Source organism: Leptodactylus fuscus, chromosome 1 (assembly GCF_031893055.1).
Source record: "Leptodactylus fuscus isolate aLepFus1 chromosome 1, aLepFus1.hap2, whole genome shotgun sequence".
Lineage (NCBI taxonomy): Eukaryota > Metazoa > Chordata > Amphibia > Anura > Leptodactylidae > Leptodactylus > Leptodactylus fuscus.
Genome location: NC_134265.1, coordinates 94,597,774 through 94,618,605, shown reverse-complemented (window position 1 = coordinate 94,618,605; position 20,832 = coordinate 94,597,774). Strand labels below are relative to the sequence as shown.

General features: G+C 39.0%; 1 protein-coding gene across 18 annotated transcripts in view; it reads left to right on the top strand.

Annotated features, from left to right (window-relative positions):
- The window catches only part of PITPNM2 (phosphatidylinositol transfer protein membrane associated 2), a 189,163-nt gene that overhangs the window by 7,859 nt on the left and 160,472 nt on the right, over window positions 1-20,832 (top strand). For 17 of the 18 annotated variants that reach the window (XM_075274081.1, XM_075274070.1, XM_075274054.1 and 14 more), the window contains exon 2: window positions 20,745-20,821. The exons of the other annotated variant lie outside the window; for it this stretch is intronic. The gene's annotated coding sequence lies outside the window, so the exon portion shown is untranslated. The remainder of the gene's footprint in view (window positions 1-20,744; window positions 20,822-20,832) is intronic. 18 annotated transcript variants of the gene reach the window in all.

Sequence of the window (20,832 nt, the reverse complement as noted above, 5' to 3'; positions counted from 1 at the left end):
AAATAAGCTGTGTTTTCATAACGTGGGGCCTTAGGGAGGAAAATGAAGATGTGAAATCCCAGCATGTGGCGATTTTATAAACAAAATACTCAGCTGCAGCAGTTTTTGGCTGTCCATCCTTATGATGGGTCACCAATACCTGCTCAGTAAGGGTTCTGACAACCAGGACCTCTTCAAATCAACTGCAGCTTCTTCTCTCAGCACAGTGCTGTTCATTGCATAGACTAGAGGTTGTGATTGATATTGCAGCTCAGCTGCAAACAGGCCACATAACACATGAACATGACATCACTGGCCTGTGAAGTGGAAGTGGCGCTCACTTGAGTATCCTTGCAGCGGATCTGAGAATGTCCTGGGGGTTCAACCACCACCAAGCAGATATTGATACCTATTTGAAGGATAGATCATTAATAAGTAACGTCTGGACAACCTCTTCAAGATAATTGTATTAGCCTGAAGCAATTTAAAAGACATTTTCAAGCAACTCTGCATTTTTTTAGGGACCGTGGGTGGGAGGGGGTGGGGGTGAGACAGTGTACAACTGAGGTTTCATGGGCCCATCAGCTAAAATGATTGAGGTCCACACTTCAGTATCCTCTAGGCAATACAGTAGTGTCTTACAAATGTGACTATCCTCTGCTGCACTATTATTTTGTTAGGGTCTAGACCCACCAGAGGATCCTCTAATACTAAGGTGGAACATCAATTATCTGCAATGAAACATGAAGATGATAGTTTATCTACAGAGCATAATACAAAATAAGCAAGAAAGATAATGTCTTAACAATGTGGCATATGCATAAAATATCTCCCAATCTATGAAGAAAATGTCACACAGTGTTACATAATGATGCATATCTGTGATGATTGATACAGATGTACCTAAAAAATATCATAGAATCTCTTACGCATATGTCACACAATGACTAATCTCTTAGATTTTTTTTTTTTAGGTGTCAGAATAAAACTTTCCCTTTTAACCTAATGTGTCAGTAGAAGGCTAATTCATTTGTAAAATCACGTTTTTACGTTAAACATGTTTTTTAAGACTATTTGATATTTTACAATATTCGATGTTGCTCGCTATAGTTAGAGCTATTTCCACAATAATCATAATTTATATAAAAATACTTTGCAAATTATCACTGTCGCCTATTGAGAGCTATTAGCAAAAGAGTATATATCCCTAGAAAAAGACCAATGAAATCCCACTTTACCTACCACTCTGTGTCCATTGTTGCCAATGAATACAACATGTAATCCATCGTCATTCAGGATGAGCATACTCAGTTTGCTTTTGGTTTGCCTATATGCCTCAGTAGACACTTTCCGTGTAGGTATCATTGAAGCAGAAAATCCTGTTTTCTATGAAAAGTACTGATGGAAAAACGGCAAGGTGTTTCTGCAGTAGCTTTTCCTAAGCACTTTTTGGTTTCAACTCGCTACATTGGGCCTTAGGTTTGGAGAAAAAAAAGGGAAATACCACAGTTTTCACTCTGGTCAGGAAACCTAATAGACTGACACTTAGCAGTTCTGTAGAGGTTCATTTACAGCAGTATTACAATAGAAGATAACACCCTTGCTTCAACATTGTATCCACTCCGGCATTAGATATCATTCATTTACTCCCCCTTCCCCTCTCCCATAGACCAGACAAAATATTAATTTCCATAATCTAGTGCAGATTATAATAATAATCACTATCTGGTTTATTTATGTAAAAATAAATGGCAATACTTTCCCTTAAAGTGGGTTTCCCACCAGTGTCTTTACTATAGCTACTTCTTGGTTAGTGTGTGTGTGGGGGGTAAACTGCAGAGATAACTCTCCTCCACAGGAACCAACAAAATTTGAATGAAAAAAATATGGAATATATATATATATATATATATATATATATATATATATTTTTTTTTTTTTTTCTGCAGCTCCTATGCCCAGCCCTACATCTTCATACTAACAAGTCTTTGTAGTCTATTTCTTGTAAGTCTACCTTGTGTATGGACTGTAGCAGACAATATAGACCAGGATGATGGAAGCATGACTGCATTTTCTAGTCTTATACCAGAAAGACAGTGTGAGATTCTTGAGATTCCTTGCATTGTTGTAATAATAATTTAAGCTTACCCTTTGGCATGGCTGTGCATCTAGCATAGATTTCAGGCCTCATTGTAAATGGTTATAAATCTGATGTGGCTGTTGGCCGGGCCCATGCCAAGCCCCGAACCTCAGGAAAGTGGCAAGAATGGAGAAAAAGGCTGCAATTTCTTTGTGCAAAAACTGACTACATAACTACTACAACTATTACATGAGAAGTTTAGTGTCCAAGGCGTGATACATTTTCCCCAAAGAGTCCTAAAACTGTAATTTTTATTTTGGCCAATGGCAACCAGTCGGCTTCTTTCATTTCTTATTGTGCTCTGTAGAAAATAAGGCAACACCCAGCTGTGATTGGTTGTAGTATGGCATTATCTTGGATGTTTATGGTATAACCACGTTGAATATTATAAATGTATGATACATTTGTGTCCCACTCTGGGACCTGCCCCTGTTTTTGGAACTGAGCCCTCTGACCTCTCACATCACCCCTGGCTGTCTCATCTGGTGGGAAGACTAATGGAAATGTAGCTGCATGTTTTGTGATAGTTGTATTGGAGAGATGACTGAGCAGACCTGCTAGGCTGTCTCCAGGACTTCCATACAGTCACATAAAGTTTTATTTGTTCTTCCTCTGCATGTCTCGGGCATCTATGGCATATCTAGTCTCCTATTCTTGCGATGGTCCAAATTATGAAGCGATTTTGTTGTGTATTATGGGAGGGTCTTCTGGTGCAATATATAATAAATTTTATATAGCGCCAACATATTCCGCAGCGCTGTACAATTTGTAGGGTTCAAATACAGACAGAAAGATACATTACAAAGAAAGTAATTTCACACAATGGGACTGAGGGCCCTGCTCGCAAGAGCTTACAATCTATGAGGTAGAGGGGGTGACACAAGAGGTAGCAGGGGCAGTATTGCTTATACAGAGGTCAGACACTTTTGTAATAGAGGTGACTGTCATTACATAAACATAAGACTTTATGAGCCGTCAACAGTCGTGTCCTTTAACATGTGGATGGAGCTTGGACGTATAAAGTTAGCATGAGATGACATCATATCATGTGGGGTAATGTGGGAGCGGGGACAGAGAAGGGTTAAGGGTTTACGTTAGAAATTGTGATAGGCTTGTCTGAAATGATGCGTCCTTAGTTTGCGTTTGAAACTGTAGGAATTGGAAGTTAATCTGATTGTCCGGGGCAGAGCATTCCAGAGAAGTGGTGCAGCTCGGGAGAAGTCTTTTATATGAGCGTGGGAGGTTCTAATAATATATATTATATATATATATATATATATATATATATATATATATATATATACCGTAGGTAATCTTCTATGTAGATTACCAGTATTAGATCAGCAGGGGACCAAGGACCAGCGAACCCCCCCCTGCTGTTCATAGGTGAGCGCTACTTCTGCTTTGCACGGTAGTGATGTAACAGTCATTGGTTACATCTATTGTTTGCTGTTTAGTATTGTGTAAGTGAATGTGGATGAGCAACTTTGTGTATGGCGCTGAGCTTGGCGAGCAGCACTCACTCCTTTTGAATATCAGACCCCCACTGATATTCCAAAGGATAGGTTATTAATATCAGAATCATGAAATTAATTTTACTAGACTGAGCACATTAAGGAAAAGTTCACACAACAGAATGTTTCTGGGATGTAGAATATTTCCACTAGCTGGATCAATGAAGTTTCCCGCTCAGTCTTCAGGAAAATTCAAGTCAGGTGTTGTTTGAGGTTTTTCTGCCAATAGCAGGAAGACTTCCACTGCGGATTTTGCCTGGCGTGTGCTGCCATATTGTGCTGAGTGAACTTTCCATAAAACATAAGATTTGGTTTATGATGTGTATGATCTTCCTGATTAGCTGTTGGTTGGTATTTATTATTTATTCACTATTATGAACATGTTTTCTTCTTATCTGTGAGCTTTAGCGGTCTGTTCTAATGTTATATAACTGATGTATCCAGACTGTGAAGAGAAAATATGTTTAGTCTAAAACACTAATGTGTAAATTCATTGCTGCATGGACTTGACCTTTTGTCACTACTTATCACATTCATGATCTATTGTATGGGATTCTTAATAAACCCTGGATAGTGTCCCGTCAAAAGGATTTTTACAATTATTCTTGATAGTATTTGCTCAGCCAAGACTACTCTGGCAAACATTTGTCACAGCACGATTAGCAAATATATCTGGGCATTTTGGCTAGTATCTGCATATTCTGGCAGCTATCGCAGTATATGTTGTGAAACAGGACTCATTGGCCAGACTAATCTCGGGAACCATGCAGAAGTCATGCAATAAGAAATACCTAATCGACTAAAGTTTGCTGCTCTTCAGCTTACCCCACATCATTCTTGGAGATATTGGTGACATGTGAAGAGGGCTAGACTATGATTTGGGGCTAATTCCTCTACTTGCACATGTTAAGCTGGTGAACATGAGTTTTTAGGCTACTGTTTGTCTGGTAAATACGTTTGTCAGTCGTTCATACAAAGCAAATGTTCCAGCAAACGCTTGACTACCTGAAATAACAGATGGTCAATGCTAATGAATCATGGAGAACACTTTCTGTGTGTGTTAATAGTACAAACCGGCCCACAATACACAAATTTGTTTGAAAGATGTATTGTAACATACATGTTGAACCAACAAGGCAGTGTTTAATTGGTCAGAATCTGCCATGAATCTGATGCACTCATTCTTGCCATCCACTCCTTTTGAGTTACCCCTTGTTCACATGTGCATTTGGTAATTCCTCGAACGGAATACCAAATTGCAAGCACTGTGCAGTAAAAGCACACGGATCCCCATAGATTATAATTGGATCCATGTGCTTGCCGCCAGATCTCTGCACAGAACTTGCGGACAGTGAAGTACTTCCGCTAGCGGGAAAAAAAAGCTAGCATAACCCATTGAAATCAGTTGGAGGCTTTTTTTTCAGCTTGGAAAATTCCACACCAAATTCCTCACCATTTTCCTCCGTGTGAATGGACCCTTAGGCCCCCTGCAACAAATGGCAATAAAATTTAATTGACAGGGCCGCAAATGCCAGCAGTGATAGGACCTGCTCTATATTTTGCAGCTCTTCAAATTGGCCCCGACACACAGCCGCAAAAACGACAAAGTATTGTCACTTGCATTACAATTTATTAAATCCATGTGCCTCATACCTTTCATGTACTCATGAATATGCGGTTTTATATACCGCTAGAAAGTCGACCAGTGTGCTGAATTCAGCACACTGTTGGTTTTCCTGGTATGTGCCCCGGGGCTGGAGAGAAATGAAGGCACCAAACTCGCCACCAAAGGTCCAATTAAACTCATCATGTTCCCCACATTAACCCGTGTTCTTTACATAAGTGTTATTGATATGTGAGGGACATGATGGGGTTAATTGCTATTAATGTGAGGCGCATGGAGTTACTAAAACTAAATTAATAACCCCAAAAGTAACCCCAGCATTTACCTGTTGTTGTTGTGTTTTTTTTTTTTTTTTTTTTTTTTTTAACTTTGCTGAACGGAGTTCTCCTCTTCTTTGCAGACGGCTGTAGCTCATCATTGTATGAGGGAGGGTCCTTGTTTTGTACAGTGATGAGCTCCGCCTCCTGGACTCCTTTGTGGGCAGAGAGGGCAACAAGAGAAGTGGGAGCGTGCTATACCACTGCTGTAGCAGAACACTGAAGGTCACTCACTCTTCATTTAATTAATTCTTGCAGCTTCTGTGCAGGATGTTGTGCCATGAAAATATACCATGTGATGTGTGCCAAGAGTGGCACACGTGCCAGGGGTTGCTGGCCCCTGCTATAGGTCATATCAATTTTTGACTGTTTCTATGAATTCCTCCATACTCTGCAATATACAAGGGGTCCGTGAAAACATGCACCTCTCTGTTGCAAAACAGATGTGAAAATGTCAATTTTTCACAGCCATTCTCTTCATCGTTCATGTGAATTCAGCCTTCGGCCAGAATTACACTTTCTTTTCCCCGCTTCCCAACTTGTTGTGTCTCTTTCAGGAGTATGTTCATTCATTGTACAATGAAATCCTGACCTTATCTGAAGCACTTCCACTCTATAAATATATGCAGGCTATATGTAGGAGATTGGAGCATGCCAATGCCTGCAAGGTCCCACCCCAATTCCTGTAATTCATCTATGCTGTGAGTGATGGGTTTCACTTAACAGCCGATGGATAGCAGATTAGAAAGAGGAGACACCTAGTGGCCAGCACTTTAAACACAAGAAAGCCCTTTTTAATAAAATTACTTGAAACTTAGATTTTTGTAGTTACATGAGCAAAAGTTTATTAAAAGAGTAGAAACCATTTAAGTTTTTCTAGCGTCATTCCCCTGAACCCAGTAGATGGCAGTTACAGATGCATTATTGATTCCTCTATTTCTGTTTCCTCTCAGAATTTGTTCTATAACACACTCTTGCAAATGAGAAAAGTTGTATAGCAATGCTCATCTTAAACATTTCAGGATACTTGTTAGTATTGGAGATGTTTAGCAGGCTCTTTGCCCCTCCTTAAAGTACTTGTTAGACAGTGCTGAAAGTTAAATTGAGTTCACTAAATCAAAAGGGAACAATATAGCATGACGTTTCACTAGAACACATCGACAGGACTGTGGCGTGAGATATAGTGTGTGTTATGTTTCATCAAGGACAATATTTCATTGTGTACTGATATATATAGACACAACAATTTCTTAAAGAGAAATTCATAAATTGAAAATGTATGTCATATTTACAGAATATTCAATATGCAATAATCTTCTAATAATATAATAAGATGCATGTCACTCCTCCCTACCCATAGCTAGCCAAGCAGCCCAAACGAGATACAAGTATATAGACTTTTTTTTCCCTTGCATTGTAAGCTGTGACATTGCAAACTGATCTGTGCAATGGGCTGAACATTCTGCACAACATGTGGAGGTTGCGAGGAAAATCAACTTGCCCTATATAATCGAGTATAAGCCGACCCGAATATAAGCCGAGGCCCCTAATTTTACCACAAAAAAAACTGGGAAAACTTATTGACTCGAGTATAAGCCGAGGGGGGAAAATGCAGCAGCTACTGGAAAATTTCGAAAATTAAAATGGTCGGTATTTTTGGGTGCAGTAGTTGCTGGGTGCTGGGGAAGGGGAGGGGGTGTTTTGGTTGTCTGTCTGCCCCTTTCCTGAGCTTGAGGACTGTTTTTTTTTTTTCCCCACTTGGAATTCAGCCTGGCTGAATATAGGGTATCTGCAGTGCTTCTATTAACCCCTTCCCGACAGAACAGGAGCACTGCAGATACCCTATATTCAGTAGACCGGGCACTTTCAGACACAGTGATACCTAATGTCTGTGTGTTTCACAGTCATTTTCTACTTTTATATGTATTCTAGGGAAAGGAGGGATTTAGAACTTTTATTTATTTTATTTTTTTAAAGTTTTTTTTTCCCCACTATTTTATGGGAGATTCTATACATTACTATTGCGGCTGGTCATAGACCCCCCCCCCCCCCTAAAAAAAAAAAATAATAATAATTTATTTTTTTTTTGCTTGACTAGAGTATAAAAACTGTGTTGAAAAACTCGGCTTATACTTGAGTATATACGGTATCTCATCTTTATTCACTGTATGAAGAGAGAAAACCACCTCCCCTCTCCACTTTCTGTGATCTCTCTAGCTTATCTATCTATGGACAAATCCACAGAGATTTTTGGTGCAGATTTTGATGCTGAATCCGCCTCAAAATCAGCCTCCAAAAAAAGCCTCCCTTCTCTAACAGGGAATGAATTTTAAATGGGCTAGAATGGAGACGCCTAGTGCCAAGAGTTTTAGGGCTAGTTCACACAGGATTTTTTGTTCCGGATTTTGACTCGGAATCCGTAAGTGTACACTGTGTAAAACTTGGTATTAGTTTAGCTGCCCAATTATACTCTGAATATTGATGTGTGTATATATAGAAACCGACTGGCGCGATACGTACTTTCTTTCTTCTGAGACCAAAAAGTGCAAAGTGATTAATGCCAGCTAACAAGAACACAGGCAGAATGTGCCCTATGTAAAATATTGTCATGCTGCCTGTACTTGACATGGATTTTGTTTTCAGAAGATGTCTTGTAGCCCCCTGCGGCATGTCTGTAATTGGGCAGCTATTCAGTGTGGAGAGCAATGCTGTGTGTTTGCTCAGAAGAGTAATTGTGCATTTAAAACGAATTTTCATGTAATGGTCTGCATTGCTTCTCCAGCATAGCCTAGCAATATATATATTTAACACCAGTACTTTATATCATAAATTGCTTTTACTAGACATGTTCATCTCCCTACAGCAATACTGGTATATGTGTAGATAATTCATTTTATTGTATATATTTATTTATGCATATCCTTGCCATCTTCAACTTAAATCTGATAACTTGATAACTCACTGCACCGTGACACAAACCATTGAAAACATTGGGAATAAAGTTGTTAGATATTAACAATTTACGTAATACTCTAAAAGTCATGTTACACTTGGCTGCATCTTATGGGATCTATAGCATTGGAGTTACATTTTGAAAAATGAATCGTCATTTTAAAGAGTTGTTCAGTAATATCATTTTATTACCTATCCACAGAATTGCAGAGCCTGTTTAATGGGGTTGACAATGAGAACAGATGTCATGTGCCCCCTATTTGAATGGAGTGATGGTAACGCCTGCCCACTTATTGCATCACAATTCTATAGGACCGATAACTCAGCACTGTACTCCACTATATACATCCGTCATTTGTTGTGCATTACTTGATTTAGCTTTCTTATATAGTGCAAGCATATCAGATTACAGATATTATTGCTGACTGTAATAATAGGGCTTACAATCTAAGTCCCCCCGTAAGTATATCTTTTAAGTGTGAAAAAAAGAAGTTGTAACAAGAAAAGCTCCCAAATATGCATGAGAGAGCATATAAACTCCATGTTGATTCCAAACCAGCACGCTAGCACTGCTGGACAACGCTTCTAACCACTGAGCCACTGTATAGTCAGTCGCTAATTGTATGTAAGCTCTCTGCAGTAGACAGGTTATGAGTATGATGACACATGGGACTAACATTTTACAATCTGATGGATTTTCAGTTTATTGTGCTGCTTCATAATAGATGAGTTAGGATGTTGGGCAGACCATAAAGTCCTTACCAAATATTATTATTCAGCAATGACTTGGCACAGTGAGTTCTATTAAAACTTTAAATAAAAATAAAAAGGGCCACAACAACCGTTCAGAAAGTACAAATTTTACATCGTCCTGGCATGAATCCCCCTTACTTTCCTCTGTATGCTCCCACCCCACCATTGGACCCACGCTTCAAATCTGCTCTCAATGGTTGTATCGTGAACACTTCCTTCTGCTAGCCTCTCTGTTACCCTTTCATGGGGAATTCTAGGTTCCCCCTGGTATCTGTGACAGAATGTTTCACAACTGGCGTCGTCATGGCCTCATCCTCCCTCCCCTTTTGCCCACCCAACACTTGCCATAATATACACCTCCATCATTTCCTACACTTTCTCCCTGCCCTCATAGAATTCCGGTCTGAATACACATTTCTTGAACGTCTCTGTACAGGTGATGGCCTTCTGTGTCTTTTTGATGGCTACTATGTAAAGACTTCTGAGTGAGCCTCTTCCTGAGGCTGTCCCTCCCCCTCCCCCCCTCTTTTATGTTGAAGTGGGAGATGGTCTGGAGCCTATCTGTCACCCAGGCGCAGAGAGAGCGTATATTCCGTCTCACTCATGAAGCCTAGGTCTGCTCCCGCTACCAGGAAGCCAGTTTTAAAATTTTATCCAGGTGGTATATCTGGTTCTTGCCAGACTGAACACACTGTTTCCGCAGGCGGCACCAACGTGTTGGAGGTGTGGATTAGAGGAAGGTAACCTGCTGCATATTTTCAGGTCTTGTGAGGCCCTGTTCCCTTCTCCATCTTGGTGAGCCCCCGGTGTGAACTTATAAGTATTCTCTACTTCGCTTCCTGGCCCTTACAATTTGGGCTTGCTTCCTGCATTCTGGAAACGGGCAGATCTCCCTCCTCTCTCCCTCTGGGTCTTGAAGGTCAATGAGATTATGCATATGGAGAACTTGACATCTTTCCTGCGTGACACGGTTGAAGTCTTCAACAAAACCTGGTTTTACTGGTTGGAATTACAATGTTCTGGAAAGCACCGAGCGTTCCTTGGATCTGACACCACTCGAGATTTGTCTGCTGCACTCTGTGTCCTCTCTGCTCCGTTTTACTGTGCATCTCTCTATTCCAGGTGTATCCTTACCAGGCAACACGCATGGATATAGAGCTTCTGTAGCTAGGGGGTCTGGTCCTCCTTCTGCTTTCCCTTTTGCTCCCCCTTTTTTTCCTCTCTCTTTTTCAGCTCCTTTTTCTTCTCTGCCGCCTTCTTCTCCTTTTTGTCCATCTTCCTATCCTTCTCCTCTTTCTCTTTTTCCTTGCCTATTTTCTTCCTTCACCGTTCCTTCATCGTCTGTGCTTCAGGTTATTTTCCTTTTTCCCGTATTATTGACAGTCTCTGCCTGCTTGGTTATTTTGCCTGGCGTCTTCAGGTCTGAACTGTTTATTTTATTCTTTCTGCTGTTTTGTTATTTATGGTTTTGTACCTAATATTTCTGAAAATCCAACTTTTAAATTACAAAAAAAAAGGTTCCATAGGGAAGAGAAGTCCATACAGTCAAGTTGCCCCCTTAAGAAGGTAGACGCACCTTTTAATCCCTGGCTTGTGTCCTTCTACCTGGCTTTTTTTTTCTCTAAAAGTACATTTGGGTGTAGACAGATTTCTATTACTGCATATAATACTAGTGTTCCCTTCATACCACAGTCGGCCGTAATAGCACATCTCCATTTCAGTAATGGCCATTACTTTCCTGCATCTCAGGAAGGATATTCTATACCATGTTTCCTGTTAGTCAGACATCTCACTGTCCCCATTTAAATTAGAACAGAATTGGAACAATTAGAGCAAATTCCCTGAGAAAGTGATCATTAACCTCTTGCTGTCTGTAAACTTCTGCATAGAAAATATCACTTTTAAAGAACTGTCACTACTTTGGTAAATACTATTTTTCATGCAATGGCAACTCTGAATCATCTGTTCCTATAACTTCATTGTGCTATTCCTCTTTTCAAAATTGGGTGTTACCTTTATCCTGTTCCTGCACAGTCTGGTTGGACATTGTGAGTTTTCATGGCACACCCCAAACAGGTAACTCTTAGGTGTCAATCTATTCTTCAATTTTTTTTTTTAATTAAATGTAGATTGTGAGCTCAATTTAGGAATCACAATGTACATTTTCCCCCCCCCCCCATTAGTATGTCTTTTTTTGTAGAATGGGGGGAAATCCACGTAAACACGGGGAGAACATACAAGCTCCTTGCAGATGATGTTCCTGGTAGGATTGAAACTCCAGGACTCCAATGCTGCAATTCTAACCACTGAGCCACCATGTAGCCCCACTATTCTTCAAATTTTGATAATACCATAGGAACAGTTTTAGAGAATATTTTCCGCAATTGTCGTATTATAGGGTATACAATTTACTAAAACACAGGAGAGCAGACAGGTCCTCTGTAAGAAAACCATTATGAGCTACACTCCTGCATTTTATTTATTGAATACTGTTAAAGGGGTCATCCAGATTCTTAAAACTTACAGTGTATCTTATGCCATTTACTCATTTAATAATCCTAGTGTACTGCCGCATGGACCACTTCGAAGAAGAGAGCTTTTGCACCAGCCATGCAGTATTTCCTTTCCAAAGAATAGGCTATCAGCTTCCAAAAGTGGATATCCCTTCTAAATATTAGTCTAAATTTAAAAGCGGGAACAATAATTTCCATTACTAATAGGATTATCCCAATAATACAGCAAGAAAGAGAATCCGATTCCTTGCCAGAAGACACTTCCAATGTCTGCTGCTCTCTAGGCAAGATGCAGGCTGCTGACTATTCATTGAAGTATTGGCCTTTCCAGTGTCCAGCAAGGTTGTAATAACAATATAATATAAAATTACTTTGGGAGAAACTTGGATGCACTTAAATAAAGGTGCACAGCTTGATAAAATATGATTTCTATGGAGCTTTGTGTAGAAACAAACAGCAACCATCAAGCTTGGATGTCAGATGATGCCACCAGAGCTGACGATTTATCCCTAGATATGAATGAGTGCAGGCAGTGTTTCTGTCTGTCTATCCACAGTAAAAGTCGCATTTTACTTAAGGCCCACACAGAGAGAAGAAAAACATGCCAAGATTCAACCTCAGTCACTGCCAAAAAAGGATCTTGGAAGTCTGACAATCACAGGATACTCTTCAGATCGCTGAAAACTATTTAAGCAATTCTGAATAAGGATACTTGTGAAAAGAAATATGATCACTTATTAAGTAAAATACGTGCCAGGAGACTTAGCTTCAGTACGTAAGATCAATAGACAAAACACAGACGTATTCTTAAATCACACTGACTTCTGGCTATCTATAGTTCTCTTTTGCTTTGAGGTACTGCATTATGTTTGTTCAGAACAAGTATAGAGGTATGGGAAATGAGCTATATATGCTCTGTGTTGCTATAGGGATCTTGTGTACAGTTGCTGCTATACAGTTTGTGCGTCTGCATGGTCTCATGCTGTAAAGATAACATGGGACTGGTAAAGATAAGCAAGTGCTATTTTATGCCGGTGTTACCAGAAATAGTTTTTTGTCTATTTATGAAGAGGGTGGAATTCCTATAATTTATTAAAAGATTGTCTTATGAAGGATCTGGTCAGAGTCAAGCAGATCCCTTACTTTTTTTTTCTCTTCCCTGTTGTACTTTACTCCAATAGGGTGTATATCAGTGTGTTGACATAATCCCTTTCTATATTTCTATATGCTAAGCTTATAATGTAGGGGCTGGCTCTTTACATCCCTCCTGTTACGGCTTTGGGAAATTGCCAATAGACATAGTCTTCATCCAAAACAGTTTGTCTTGCTAGTTTTTAACAAAGCATTGTATCTTATTGGTAATTCTGACATTGGGACAGAAATTAAGCATCCTCCTTTTTAGGTTTTGTTCACACCCTGTCTAAGCTTTCTGTCAACCTTTTGTAATTTGTAATCACAATTTTTCACAAAATTTGTGATTAAAATAGCACCCTTGTAAACTAGGCAAACAGAGTGCAGGAAAAAATACAACCCAGGGTGCAGAAAATTGCAGAAAAGACAAATTACTCTAGGTTTTTTTTTTTTTGTGAAGCAGACAAATTTTCTTTGAAAATTTCTCCATCAGTTCTGCATAAGGTTTTTGTAATGGCCTCAAGCATTTTGATGTGGTTTTATTAAGTTTTACTTTTAGCCCCCCCCATACTTGTGATGAAAACATTGGGCTTTCCCCAAGGCAATTTAAACAAAAGCATCTTGTGCCGAAAAAAGACTCCTTACATAGCTCTGTGGCACAGAATCTTAAAAAAAGCTTGCTTTTTAATTTTTTTTAAATAAAGCATTTTTATCAAGGTTTTGGAACTCATAAGAGAATACTGCAAACGCCATTTTCCTCTAATTTCACTCCATTCTGAATTTTGTTCCAGCTTCCCAGTACATTATATGTAATATTACAATTTTGTCCTTTGAAAAATAGGCCCTCATATGGCTACGTGGAAAAAATGAAAAAAAAACAAAAACAAGAAATGGCTGTGATGGGATTAATAATAATACACCCAGTGAATAAGAATATGCGCTAAGTATGGATGCCAGATGTAAACTAGAAAACCTCTAAATGTTACCTTTTGATAGAATTATACATACTGTATGATCCAGATAGTCAGTCAGACAGCACTTCTTTAATATAATATGGTAGGTTTCCTGCAGGATCCAGGTTGTAATTCTATTGCATTTTTCTAGATCTGACAGGCTCATTGGGAAACTTTGGTGTTTATTTGACCTAACTTAAAAGGGATTTTCTACAGATCTGATATATTGCAGATATTTCCTTTAGATCAGAGACATTGCCAACATTCTTCCCTGTGAGAATTCATTTTACGGTATAAGAATAGTGGCTTGTTTAGATATTGCTGTAGTGTTAAAAACATGGAGGAAATTTATTACTGACTTTCCACCATGTTTCTGAAATAAAAATAATTTATTTAGGTATGGAAGCCAGTTTAGAAGAACAAAACTCTTGGGGGATCTTTTCTTATGACTCATAAACTCTCTACTTGACTTTTATAAATCTAAAGCGGACCTGTCTGGGGATTCTTGCTGACTTATCTGGGAGCAATAAATGACACTGGGAGAGAAGCTAAGGTGTTTGATATATAGGGTTGTATGGCTGGGTGCATTGTGTCTATAGAACAAACTGAGGCAATGCCCTATAACATTGGCCAGAAACACAAGCAAAGTGATCGGAGGTGGAAAGATCATTACTGCACAGCAGGGCTGTGGAATTGGTAGGCCGAACCATTAGATTCATCTCCTCTACTTTTCCACAGTCTGACTCCTTTACAAATGGCTGACAGCCATGGTCAGTCAGAATCTGCAAAGCTCCTCTAATTTGTTTAAAAGCTAGTGATGGATTTCCTATGACAGTAAATATGCTACAAACTATACATCAAATTGATTTTAGTTTTTAATATTTGTTACATTTTGGAGCCAGTAACTTTTTCAGACTGTACCCAACATTGTTCCTGCTTCCAACTCCACAGACCTGCTGCACAGGGTCATGTACTGCCGCTAATCTGCATCTTTTATCCTGCCGATCCTATGAACGCTTGTTCCCAATAATTTTCCTGAATATCAGGATCATAGAGTCTTAAATCCCGGCAGGACTCCTACAAGAGGGTTCAAGTACAGACAAAAAGATACATTACAAAGAAATAGTCACTTCACACAATCGGACTGAGGGCCCTGCTCGCAAGAGCTTACAATCTATGAGGTAGAGGGGGTGACACAAGAGGGTAGCAGGGGCGGCATCGGAGGTAGCATTGCTGATACAGTGGTCAGACAATTTATTTTTATTAGAGGTTACTGTCATTACACAAACATAAAATTATATAAGCCATCACCAGAAATGTCCTTTAACGTGCAGATTATGCCTTGACATATAAAGTTAGTCTGAAACTGCATCATATCATGTGGGGTAATGTGGGGGCGTGAACAGTGGAGGGTTCGTTTTAGGGATTCTAATAACGGAAAGGAAGGGTTTACACTAGGGATTGTGATAAGTCTCTCAGAAAAGATGTGTCTTTAGTTTGTGCTTGAAGCTGTAGAAATTGGGAGTTAATCTGATTGTCCGGGGTAGAGCATTCCACAGAAGTGGTGCAACTCGGGAGAAGTCTTGTATATGAGCGTGGGAAGTTCTGATAATAGAGGATGTAAGTGTTAGGTCATTGTTGAACGGAGAATAGACAGAGATGAGGGAGAAAATGTAGGGAGGTGCGGCATTATGGAGAGCCTTGTTTATATTGTATTCTGTAATGAATAGGCAGCCAATATAGTGACTGACACAGACCAGAAGCATCGCTGTAGCGTCTAGACTGATAGATGAGCCTGGCCGCTGCATTCAGAATAGATTGTAGAGGGGAGAGTTTAGTAAGAGGAAGACCGATTAGTAAGGAGTTACAGTAGTCAAGGTGAGCGTGAATAAATGTCTTTAATGTATCTCTGGTAAGGAAAGTGTGTATTCTGGAGATGTTTTTTAGGTGGAGGTGACATGAGCATGCGAGTGATTGGATATGGGGGGTGAAGGAGTGAAACACAACCCCAAGGCAGCGGGCATGCTGACTAGGAGTTATAGTAAGGCCAGAGACTACAATGGATATATCAGGGACAGATCTATTAGGTGGTAGAAACAGCAGTAGTTCAGTCTTACAGAGATTTTCTCAGTGGCAGCGGACTCTTGATTTTTTTTAAAAAAAATTTTCCCCATGCCACTTGGTCTCTGTGGGTATGTTTTCCTTATTTGCCATTAGAACTAGACATTTACTGAATATAACCATTTTATCTGGATTTGTTTGCCCTTACTGAGTGTGGTATGCACATATTGACAACTGGGCAGTTGTCAAAATGTGTGCAAATAAGATTTCCTTGATGGAATAGGGAAAACTGTTCCTCCAGTGCCACCTTTTGAAAGTGCCATGATCTGGGTTAAGTCAATCCACAATATTTCCAAAATAAACTTTGATGGTGGGTTACTATCACGTTTCTGGTCTTAAAGAGGATTGTGATGTTATGATAGCTGTGTGTTTACTGGCATGACTTGGGACAATAATAGGCTATTAATGTTGATGCATTTGCCCTCCTATATGAAGAGGTCCTGCTAGCAAAGAGTTAATGAATTAGCTTTCTTATTCTTCAATAGTCATGTGGCGCCAGAACATTATAAAGTGGAGTTGCTGTCATAGAGACACATAGATAACTTTTCTGGTAACTGTGTGACATGCAGTAGTTATAATATTTTTAACTGAAAGTATCAAAAGGTTAGTTTCTATTATAGATGTATTTTTATTCCCACATGCGAGTCTTTGTTCCAGAACAGATGCGAAAGTCATGTTGAAAATATTGGTGTCTGGCTATATTTAGCAGCTATATCTGGGCTGGAAAGACAGTTACAGGGGAAAAACATTCCTCTTGTTTGCACTGTGATGTTATTGGTCCCATTGGGTTCGTGGTGCTCTGCGGAATAATCCAGAGGGCCTGCGCTTACAAATGTATTCTCTGCTCTCTTTTAACCTAGTGTTCTTCCTAGCTACACACACTGTCCTTTCAGAGATACACAATCTAATATTAGCACGCTGGCCTTTTCTTTTTCTTGTTTCCCTTCCTTATCAATATCAATATCAATGCAAAACACAGGAGGGAAAAAAGGTGCATTTTTTTTTCCTTTTTTTTTTTTTTTTTTTTAAATATAAACTAACATTTTAGTTTTCTTCATTTAGAGAAACGGCCAGATGGCTCAGAGTTTTGGCTGTAGCACAGAGCTAAAAGATGAGACGCCAGCTCTGTCAAATCAGTTTGTGGGCTGCCTGAACAGATGTTCTTTCCAATGAGGGTCAAGAGGGAGAAATTATTATTATTATTTTTTTTTTCTGTTATATGTAGCTGACTCTGCTTTTCCTGATAAATAATGGGTAGTTTTAACCCCTTCTTTTTCTTTTTTTTTTCTTTCGCTCCCCTGCCTTCCAAAAGCCATAATTTTTATTTTTTTTTTTCCTTTTGAGAGAACCGTATGAGGGCTTAATTTCTGAGGGACAAATTGTACTTCATAGCAGTACCATTTAACATAGAGCCCAATAAGAATACAGATGCTTAAGTGGAATTGTATTTTAAAGGTAATCCTTCAACCCTAGTTTGCTGTCTTCTTGAGTAATGACAGACCCTATTTAACCCTTGCGCGCATAATCTCTTTAATTTACATCATTATGCGTAAAGGGGTGTATGGAGAGAGCTCAGAAGGCAGCCAGAGGCAGTGTGTAATAGAAGGCAACGTGTTTTACTATTCACTGCAATATATCCGTATTGCACTGAATAGTATGAGTGATCCCCCCTAGGGGATCTGAAAATAAAAGTAATAGAAAAATAAAAAATAAGTTTTTAAGTGTAACACCCCCCTCCCAAATATTAAGGTTCAAATTACCCCCCCCCCTTTTGTAGATCACATATATATAAAAAAAAATGAATAAACAATAATAAACATAAACACTTTAGGTGTCCCTGCGCTCCAAAATGTCTGAATTATTAAAATACAAAGAAAATCTATCCCATATGGTGAACAGCCAAATGGCGATTTTTTTCTTTTTTTTTTTTGTTCAACACTTTGCCTATGAAAAAAAATGGAATACAAAGAGATCAAACCATCAGAACTTCCTCAAAATGGTATCAATAAAATTGTCATCTTGTCCCGCATAAAAAGACGACTTACCCAGCTCCATACACATACTGTACATACAGTCCTATGAAAAAGTTTGGGCACCCCTATTAACCTTAATCATTTTTAGTTCTAAATATTTTGGTGTTTGCAACAGCCATTTCAGTTTGATATATCTAATAACTGATGGACACAGTAATATTTCAGGATTGAAATGAGGTTTATTGTACTAACAGAAAATGTGCAATATGCATTAAACCAAAATTTGACCGGTGCAAAAGTATGGGCACCCTTATCATTTTATTGATTTGAATACTCCTAACTACTTTTTACTGACTTACTGAAGCACAAAATTGGTTTTGTAACCTCAGTGAGCTTTGAACTTCATAGCCAGGTGTATCCAATCATGAGAAAAGGTATTTAAGGTGGCCAATTGCAAGTTGTTCTACTATTTGAATCTCCTCTGAAGAGTGGCATCATGGGCTACTCAAAACAACTCTCAAATGATCTGAAAACAAAGATTGTTCAACATAGTTGTTCAGGGGAAGGATACAAAACGTTGTCTCAGAGATTTAACCTGTCAGTTTCCACTGTGAGGAACATAGTAAGGAAATGGAAGACCACAGGGACAGTTCTTGTTAAGCCCAGAAGTGGCAGGCCAAGAAAAATATCAGAAAGGCAGAGAAGAAGAATGGTGAGAACAGTCAAGGACAATCCACAGACCACCTCCAAAGAGCTGCAGCATCATCTTGCTGCAGATGGTGTCACTGTGCATCAGTCAACTATACAGCGCACTTTGCACAAATAGAAGCTGTATGGGAGAGTGATGAGAAAGAAGCCGTTTCTGCACGTACGCCACAAATAGAGTTGCCTGAGGTAAGCAAAAGCACATTTGGACAAGGCAGCTTCATTTTGGAAACAAAAATTGAGTTGTTTGGTTATAAAAAAAGGCGTTATGCATGGCGTCCAAAAAGAAACAGCATTCCAAGAAAAACACATGCTACCCACTGTAAAATTTGGTGGAGGTTCCATCATGCTTTGGGGCTGTGTGGCCAATGCCGGCATCGGGAGTTGAGGGTCGCATGGATTCCACTCAGTATCAGCAGATTCTTGAGAATAATGTTCAAGAATCAGTGACGAAGTTGAAGTTACGCCGGGGATGGATATTTCAGCAAGACAATGATCCAAAACACCGCTCCAAATCCTCAGGCATTCATGCAGAGGAACAATTACAATGTTCTGGAATGGCCATCCCAGTCCCCAGACCTGAATATCATTGAACATCTGTGGGATGATTTGAAGCGGGCTGTCCATGCTCGGCGACCATCTAACTTAACTGAACTTGAATTGTTTGTCCAAAATACCTTTATCCAGGATCCAGGAACTGATTAAAAGCTACAGGAAGCGACTAGAGGCTGTTATCTTTGCAAAAGGAGGATGTACTAAATATTAATGTCACTTTTCTGTTGAGGTGCCCATACTTTTGCACCGGTCAAATTTTGGTTTAATGCATATTGCGCATTTTCTGTTAGTACAATAAACCTCATTTCAATCCTGAAATATTACTGTGTCCATCAGTTATTAGATATATCAAACTGAAATGGCTGTTGCAAATACCAAAATATTTAGAACTAAAAATGATTAAGATTAATAGGGGTGCCCAAACTTTTTCATAGGACTGTATAAACTTACAGGTGTCAGAACATGGTGACAAAATATTTTTTCTCTATTTTGCAAAGTTTTACATATTTTTAAAAGGTATCATAACATTACAAATACCATGTGAATTTGGCATCACCGTGATTGTACTGACCCCTAGAATACAGATAACATGTCGTTTTTACCACATCAAAATTAAACCCATAAGAAGTTGGCGCAAATGCATTTTTTCCACGTCCACCTCATTCAGAATTTTAGTCCAGCTTCCTAGTACATTGCAAAGGATATTGAATGTTGCTATTACAAAGTACAATTTGTCCCACAAACAATAAGCCATCATGTGACTCTGTGAACTGAAAAATGAAAAAAAAATTTAAAACGTGGCACCTTCTCAGAAGACCCAGCAGAAATGGCAGACATTCCCTATCTCTCCAGTTACTTTAAGCTGCTATCACTGCTCCCACATGATGAGATGTCACTGTGGTAGTCTGGAACCTTCAGAAGGTTACTAGGCCAGCCATAGGAATATAGCTGTTTTGCCATAGGGGCTTAAAAAAAAAAGAAAGAAGAATAGCCCTTATGGCGAACACTGTAGTGCGGGGGGAAAAAATCTAAATTGTTAAACCACAGCTTATCGTTAGTTAATGTTACAGTTTTCAGAATATGACTACGCAAATAAAAAAAAATTCAGATTTTTCACATTTGTAAAGCTATGAAAACCTAAAAACTATATGAACTTGGTATTGCTGTGAACTGTTGCACTTGTAGAATATAGCATCGTAGAAGCTATACAAAGAAAACCAATATGATGAGGCAAGTGCAGTTTTTTCCTAATCCCTTCCCCCTTTTTTTTGTGCTTTGGTTAAACGCCTTTCCTGTACATTGTTTAGAATAAAAAAAAAAAACCCTCAAAAAAACAAACAAAAAAACCCTCTAAACTGCAAAGGTGTGAATAATAGCAGAAGAGTTAACCATATGGCTAACATTCTGGTACATTGTGCATTTGGTTGCCTGTTTATGTCTGTACCTCACATTATATAGTATTCACTAATGTTCTGCAAACAGAAAATAAATAAAAATGTTTTTTTTTCTTTCAGTGTGAAAACAAAATGAAGGAAGTATGCTCTTGGGTTTTCCATATGTCCACTGTCCCTGAAGACTAGGAACCTATCAGGTAATATTACT